The 8,746-nt window shown below is 35.3% G+C and overlaps 1 long non-coding RNA gene across 1 annotated transcript; it reads right to left on the minus strand.

Moving 5' to 3' along the window:
- Window positions 1–2,436: 2,436 nt before the first annotated feature.
- Window positions 2,437–3,489, minus strand: LOC145672775 (uncharacterized). The gene is made up of 2 exons (XR_014128648.1): window positions 3,072–3,489; window positions 2,437–2,725 (listed from the first exon to the last, which is right to left on the minus strand). It is a non-coding gene; the product is annotated as an uncharacterized LOC145672775 (long non-coding RNA).
- Window positions 3,490–8,746: the final 5,257 nt, after the last annotated feature.

The raw sequence follows: 8,746 nt of genomic DNA on the forward strand, positions 1-8,746 counted from the left end.
TCAATACGTGTTCCCATTTGAAAATTTGAAGTTGGCCCCTGGGCCCCCTTGAAGGAGGGCCCTGGGGGTTTCCACAACAACACCATGTGATGTGCCCTATGACATTTTCCTTTCTCAGTTTTTGTTTCATCTTTTTATTCTCAGCCATTTCGGATTTATAAGCACTGGACATTTTATCTGATATAGGACCCACTTTTTGCGGCCATTTAAAAACGGTGGCCCAAATCGAAAATTGTTTCCTACAAAAGTTGTTTCGTTTTTCAAGCACTATTGAATGAGGTATGATTCAATACGTGTTCTTATTTGAAAATCAGAAGTTGGTCCCTGGGCCCCCTTGAAGGAGGGCCCTGGGAGTCACCACAAAAACACCAAGTGATGCGCCCTATGACATTTTCCTATTTCAGTTTTTGTTTCATCTTTTTATTCTAAGCCGTTTCGGATTTATAAGCACTGGACGTTTTATCTGAAACACCCTGTATATATATGCGCGGATCCAAGGGGGCTATAGGGGCTCAAGATCCCCCTTGACGCTCAGGTATACACTGGATAAAATGGGCTTCAATCCTGCTTTACACTGGATAAAGCTGCAAACTATGGTTTAACCGCTCCGTGGTCACTCTGAGGTCTGACAGACCCCAGATAAATTAACTTATGTTCTGACCCGTTCTGTTGTTCTTTGAAAACCTTTCAATTCATGTAAATTCAATTGGTAACACTGCCTGTTGTTATGGCTGTTAAACTGCGTTAATTGCGAGGTGTCTGTTATACAATATGGTTGTGAAGTGTATTTGAAACCCAACAGACCCCATGACCGTCACGCACACAGAACAACAGATGCGTTAGTTGACACAAAAAAATGCATAACTTTTGTGACTCCAGCAAAACGTTTAGATGCATAAGTTTTAAGGATGCAACTAAATGCATAATGAAAACTGTGTTTAATTGATGCACTTGTGTGCATAAAATTTATTATGCAGATAAACGTTTTGCTGAAATCACAAAATGTTATGCATTTTTTTGTCTCCTACTGAAGCATTTACATGCATTAATTGAAACAGTGGTTGGTATCGCTGGTTGCATATTCCCTAAATATACAGGATTTCCAAGCGTGTGAAAACGATTAAATAAATTTAGAACACTACTAAAAATATGTAATCGAGGCTTTTTGGGTAATGCAGGACAGGGTACAGATATTCCATATTACATGAGAGCCTCTACGGCCATTTTGGAAGTAGTCATACTGGATTTGAGTTAATTAAGTGAAATATAGACTTTACGATACACTACTATTTTTGAAATAAAGTGTGATTTTTAAAGACATTAACAAGATTGTTTTCTATATTCTTTGTTAACGAAATTTTGATCACATAGGTCTAGATACAAAAACTTGTCATTCCAAATTTATGATCATAATTTTGTTCAGGATGCAAACAAGCAGAGAGGAAACTACCATAATATCGTTACGAAATCACACCTTATTTCAACAATAGTATCGGATCGTAAAGTTCCCATTTCACTGAATTAATTAAAATCCAGTATGATACCTTCCAAAATGGTCGCAGAGGCTCTCATGTAAAGTGGAATATTTTCACTCTGTCATGCATCACACTAATAAACCTCGATTTCATAGTTTTGGTAGTGTTGTAAATTTATTCCATCGTTTTCACACCCTTGACAACTCTGTATATCAGATGTGCAATATACAATTTAGGCCACTCAATTTATGAGATCCATCTAAACTATGTCACAACCATTATGAGAAAATAGTTAAAAAAATAAGGCCTTCAAATAGTATATCTTACAAGTCAAAAAAGGAAAAGAACTCAATTTATTATACCTAGGTACATAGCTTTTTTTACAGGTTGCTCTACAAGAGCAGTTTTGCCATTTTCACTAAAGCTAAAATCCCAAATTATCTTTGGTGAAATAAAAGAACATGGGTCAATGTTAGAAAAATCGTACCGATAGCAAATCTAGCGATGGGAAACACAAAACTTTACAGAGTAAAAAAAAAAAAAAAAAAAAAAAAAAAAAAAAAAAAAGTGGAAACTACCAACTCATTATAAATCAAACTTTGTATGTCTATGTTCTCTGAATCTTTCTATCGCTTTTTTATAATATATTTTAGTATACTAATTTATGCCCGTTTGGCCTTTTTCCGTTTCGCCTTATGCCCTCAAAACATTTTGCCATACAACCGATAAGGATGTTATCTTAAGGCGGAAGGGGAATTCCCGTTTGGCCTTTTCCTGCTTGACCTTATAACATACAAGGGAATTTTCACTCTGTTTCTGTAACAAAGAGGGATTTATCTTATTCTCAACTGCAACGTCTCTTCTATTTCAGACAAATTAAACTCAAATATCTTAGAACATAAATTTTATTATCACACCCGAAATAGCATATCAAGTTTCTATGTGGATATAATATGAAACAGCATCAGTATATGAAATTACATCAATTTCACTGTTCTTAAGTCTATCTTTTAGGCGGTGAATCCTGTCGTCAAACCGTCTCTACCTTAGCTTTCTAAGTGTGTTTTCTGATAACCACTTGAAGAAGTACTCGCAATCTTTCATTTTCACGTTGCCTGTCTTTCATTAATTCAATGAAAGAATGTATGTCTAAGTGATCCCTTGATGCCTTTCTTCGTAATTTGACGTGCCACTGTCTTGCATTGTTAGTCATTTGTTCTTGATCGTTTTCAAAGTGATTCCACAAGTCACTGCAAATAGGTAAAAATACATCATTAGCACATTAAAAATTCAAAGGATTGCAGGAGAATCTACGTTGGAAAGTCGATGGCAAAATTTTGGGTGAACCTAATTTATTTCTTTTGCAAAGCAAAATAATGTGTTCTTTTGATAATTTACAAATCAGTGAATGTAGAATCTTCAATACATGCACGTCGCAAGAAAATCTATATTACACTTTACATTAGGTGTTAATGGAAAAAATGCTATACTGTAGAGTGCTCGGGATAGCTTAATTAATGATTTAATAATAAAAAACAATCATTAATTTTTTGCACTAAACGCCATCTATTTATGTAGGAAAGAAAACATACTTACAGAGAAAATAACGTGTCACCATCATCCAGCCAAGTGTCTATAAGATAATCATGGAACTCCTCCTTCATAGAACGTCAGGCGCATCTTCTTGCAAACGTACAAACACTACATCTAAATGGGAAGTTGGTACCAGAGGCTGTGCTGCTGCATGTCGAATCCATCTTTTTACTTCAGTGTTCTCTTTGTAAATTGAGAAAGTTCTAACTGCTGAACCTTCCTCCAAACAGACTGAGAGAAGTGGAAGGAACATCCTGTGATTTTAACCAGGAAATACTTTATTTATAGCATTGATTGCTACTTTCTTAAGATCAATAGAAACTTCTTTCAATTTGAAACGCAGTCCAAATTTCTCAGCTTCTTCCATGATTATCTCCAGTAATCTTACATGTGTCTCTTGCTTTTTACTGGGCAATATGCAGAAGAGGGGAACAAATACCTGGCCGAAATATTTTCCGTGCAGGATGTACATTTGGGAGAAAAGGAGAGGTACAATCTTAAGTGTCCCTCCATTACAAGCCTGTCGCACTGACACATAATTTTCAAAGTTCCAATAGTGCCGAAAACCTGTTGAAGATAGAAAGACTAGAATAAACAACACAGACATTCTAAAGAAAATGCTTTAATATTAATATTCTTACTCCTATTACTATTGTCATAACAGATTTTCACGATTAAAAAAAAAAAAAAAGAAGAACGTAAGAAATGATAAACTATTTTCTTGATTACTAAAATATAACTTACAAGAATTCTACTGGTGTCATCGCCTTCATCCTCCAATAAAAGTTTTTGCCGTCCTGCGTTTCGCTCCACGATCCTTCCACATTCAATTTATTCAATCTTTGCGATAGTGGTGCCCGGTTCATGCTCGTACGTTATATAGAGAGTGTTTAACGGCACCAAAAATAGGGACAACAGATGCAATTTCACCACAGTAATTTCCCTTAGCAATCTTCTTCCTGGAGAGAAGAAAATAAATTCATTTTAAACATCAACAGCAAAAAAAAAAAAAAAAAAAAAAAAGTCGTACTTTCCCTCTAGAAAGTAAAGACAGACGGAATATTGCTTAACTACGACCGGTTAATTGTGTTACACTATAAATAAAAAAAATGGACTATGTATTTGTGTGCTAGCTAGGATGCCATTTAAGAAGAGTTCCACATCTAAAGTTCTAAAATAACTTTTGGAAAAGTTGCACGAGTAAATATTAGAAACATGCAGAGAAGCTTCAGTGTCAAAATTACTTATACCTTATTACAACTATTATATATACTTACCTATACTTACCTATATGTCTTAGTAATTGTTGATGTTCGTTCTTCCGCCGCTCTCTTCTTCATATGTGAGGTACAAATACAAGGCTACATGAGCAATTTTTTAAACAGTGACGCAGATAACACAAAATTCTGAATACTTGCTTTGATTATACGCTATTCTGTTCGTTCAAACGTAAATACTACTAGCATTACAAATGTTTTCCAAAATGACACTAAATTTCCCTATCATAACTTGAAAATCCCCTTCGCTGGTGTAAGGCGAAATGGAAAGGGCAAAGGGGAATTCCTGTTTCGCCTTACAATCAAATTAGCATATACTATCTTAGCATCATAGCCTGAAGTAATGAAAGCAGGCACAAGGCGAAACGGGAAGACGTCCAAAGTTTCATTTTAAAATCATCTGAAAGAATTGTTCACTTACATTTCCCTGTTTTTAATTATTAAAGATATATTTTGCAAACGGACAAATACGTGGACGTTTCGAATTAGGTACAAAAATATGAAAACTGTTCTTGTGATGTATAATTACAATATTCTAAAAAAGTTATATTTCTGGGATAAAAGTCTGTAGGTCTATAGTAATTTACCATGTTAAATTCAAATCTGAAATCAGAATTTCGCTATCAGGTTTACTTTCTCAGTAATATAGGATGTTACGTAAGTACACGACGCATGTTCTTAAAAAAAAAAAAACCTGAAAATGGAACAGTAACTAAGACGTTACTGGTTTAGCCTGTAGCATGTTTTCTAGTACGTGTGTCTCTTGTCTCTACTGACACATCATCAGTAGCCTTCTGACATGCTGAGTTATGTTTCTTTCATTTCCCATTCATGAAACTACGAATTTTAATTAAAATGAAGTAACAGTCAGTTTAATTTTGGGTCTCTCCGGAACACCCTGTGTTAACACACAGATCTCAAAATAAACTGACAAATACTAAATGGTGTACGAAACGTGTGTACAAAATTTCAAGCTTCTATCTTGAATAGTAAGGATGGGAGAAACAAATTACCAATCAGCTAAGAAGATCCCCAAAGTGGCCCAGATGACTCAAAAAGATTCGGATGTAATATAAAAATTTTCTGAGACATCCTAGGGTCATGTTTTACACTTCATTCTCATAAGAATAGAACAGTCTTTCAAACAGTACCATTCATATGTTTCCGTCATGTATCTGAGGCGGGAAACATTGCAAAAAATGGGATTTTTGTTAAATTATCCCTTTTTTAGCATTTCTGGACCCCTCCCCCCCTGTGTTAACACACAGATCTCAAAATCAACTGAAAAATGTTAAGGGCATAGTGAATATGTCTACAAAATTTCAAGCTTCTATTTAGAACAGTAAGGTAAATATATATATATTAACACATGTGCTAAGAATATCCCCACAATACCCCAAATTCCCGCAAAAACGGGAAATTTTCTAAGACATCCCTATTTACCCTAGGATCATGGTTCGTACCTCATTTTCTTCAGAATGAAAAGTACTTTCTAACGTTACCAATCACATGTCTTCATCATGTATCTGAGGCGGGAAAATCTCGATAAAGAGATTTATTAAAATATCCCTTTTTAAAACCTTTTTACCCGTTTGAACACAACTTGGGGCACCGCAGAGATCTGAAATATATCTGTAGAATACTAAGGAGTACACTGAATGTATGTGCAAAATATCGATCTTCTAGGTGCAAAAGTAAGCCCGCCAAAAAATAATATGCCCACAGTACCATAAATTCCCGTTTAAAACAAGATCTCAGGTAAAAATTTCCTGAGACATCCTTATTTACATTAGCATTAAGGTTCGTACCTCATTCTCTTCAGAATAGAACAGCCTTTGAAACGTTTTCCATTCGCATGTCTCCGTCGAGTATCTGAGCGGGAAAATCGAGAAAAAGGGAATTTTTGTTATAGGTGCAAAAGTAAGTAACTCAAAAAATAGTAAAAATAGGCCTAACAAAAAATTCTTTAGTTTTAAGTTATGACGTATCACACCTTATGTTTCGACCCAGAAAGGCGTAAAACCATACGTAACGTGTTCTAGAACCCTTCCACTCTAGAAAAAAAAAGCTTTATTAGTACCTTTTAAATCGAATAATGAAAATACAACCCTAACGTATAAACATATACGATATATGTAAGGGTTAATGCCGTGCTACTGTTTTTAACCTTCAATTTATTTCCTGCTCAATAGTAGGCATACCCGTGTTTTGTCAATATTTACTTCAATATCACGAAATCGGGGCTTTTGGCCCGATACTCTAACCAAAACATCACAATTACGTGACCATGTGTGACTTTTAGTGATACTCAACTATTGGTATGTGCAGAACAAGGGCGCCGTTTTCTGTGTAACTTTGTAGGGCCCTATGAAAGATATGCATTAGTAGAAAGGAAAAATGAACGGCCATGTACTGTAGAAATAGGAGAACCTGCTTCAACTTAGCAATTTGGCCCCCCTCGTTAGAGGACCATTTCAACTTTGGGGGTCCCAGACCACTAAACCCCCCAGGATCGGCGCCCTTGGTGCAGCAGTAACAACTTATGCGAGTTAAATGAAGTTTTTCTAAATAATCAACCTTCACCTAATAAGAATATTAAGTATTATTATTATTATTATTATTATTATTATTATTATTATTAATAATAATAATAATAATAATAATAATAATAATAATAATAATAATAATAATAATAATAATAATAATAATAATAACAGCGGTTCGGAGTTCACGCATGCATCGGATATATTTAATGAGAATCAAGCAGCCACTAGCATGGGTCACTTCAACATACAGTATGTACTGTAGTTAACCTAAATATTTCTTCACTCCTTTGTGGATTTTTGTAGGAAACGAGTTCCTTCTGAGAATCCCTTATGGCTTTGTCTCTATTCTTGTTGCTATTTTTGTTTTGCTAACGGTATTTTTCTTAATAACTACATACTTGCACTACCTAACACAATAATATCGTATTTTAATATACACTTACCTCCGTTTTTCTAAGCAGACTCCAGCACTAGACAAAAGAACACACACAATAACAAGTCAGAATTCGCTCCACAACAACACGAAAACCAGTCGAGCATGCGCAGTAAGTGCTGGAGACTAGCTTCAAACAAAACACGACAGGTGACGCTCACATCAAGAAGAAATGCATCAGTACCGATGCAAAGATCTGCATCAATTGAGTAATATTAAACCACAATGCATTTATATGTCTCAAATGACCCATTTTTTATTTTCGATCGTTCTCTAGGGTTGAAAATGCTGCGCATCAGTGACAAAAACGAAATTTATACATATTAGCGCGCCATTTGATGCACGTAAATGTTTCAAATTTCCTATGATGCACTTGTAGTTCTGTGTGCGTAAGCGTTTGCTTCTTTTGTTCGCTTTTAAATTGCACCTATTTTCCTTTTTTTCCGACATCTCTATTCATGAAAGATTGGTAATAGTTAAAAGAAGATGAAATACTTGGACTTTGCTTGACAATAATGATGGTAACAGTGGCATAGAAGATTTTAGTATTTTCTTTAAGTACAAAGGCCAAAGCGTTAACTTTTTCAGGACCAACGGCTGAGCCAGCAGTTTAAACTTCCGTAGCTCTGTTCCTAATTAACGTAGAGAGATGACTTAGGTGTATCTCTTCAGGAAGGACGAAACTTTCCAATGGTGTGCATTTCATCCACATCAGGGGTCCCGTAACGGAAAGGTATGGGGGAAATTGGATGTTTTTGGTTTCCCTCCCCTTCAGTATTTACGGGAGACACCCTCCTCCCAAAGGAGCAACAAGTATAAAAAGTTGTATCAACAAAGATAAATTAATATTCTAACTAGTGATATCGTGTGTATGGCCATTGGACTTGCGAGGGGTGAATGGGAGAGGTATTGAATTTACCCTTTTCCCAGTGCATAATTTTTATAAAAGAAAAAATATTTCCTAAAAATTGCGTTACGCTGGCAATACTGTTATTTGCCGTACCCCAAAAAATAATATCATATATACGCCAGACATTCGGAACAATCATATAAAACAGGAAAGACGAAGATACAATAGCAAAGAAGAAAAAAATCGGAACAACGTACTTACGAGAATCATCCTGTATATATATATTGTCGTCTACCCTGACGTTGGCAGCCCTAGTGACTTTCCTAATTGTCAGAGAGATATGAACAATACCTCGTTGAAAAGATTATGTGACACAGATTCTAACGAGGTAACTTTTAGAATCTGTGTCCGATGTATGTCTTATTTATGGACCAACAAGTTTTAAATTTTTCGGAGACACTACATTGCTGCCAGAGATCTTTGGTTAATAGTAGTATACTCATCAATTTCGTTTTCAAAAATCGCAGAAGGTAATTTTTGTTGTCAAGCACAATCAAAATCAGACATGTTTC

Source organism: Thermobia domestica, chromosome 16 (genome assembly GCF_964235325.1).
Source record: "Thermobia domestica chromosome 16, izTheDome1.hap1.1, whole genome shotgun sequence".
NCBI lineage: Eukaryota > Metazoa > Arthropoda > Insecta > Zygentoma > Lepismatidae > Thermobia > Thermobia domestica.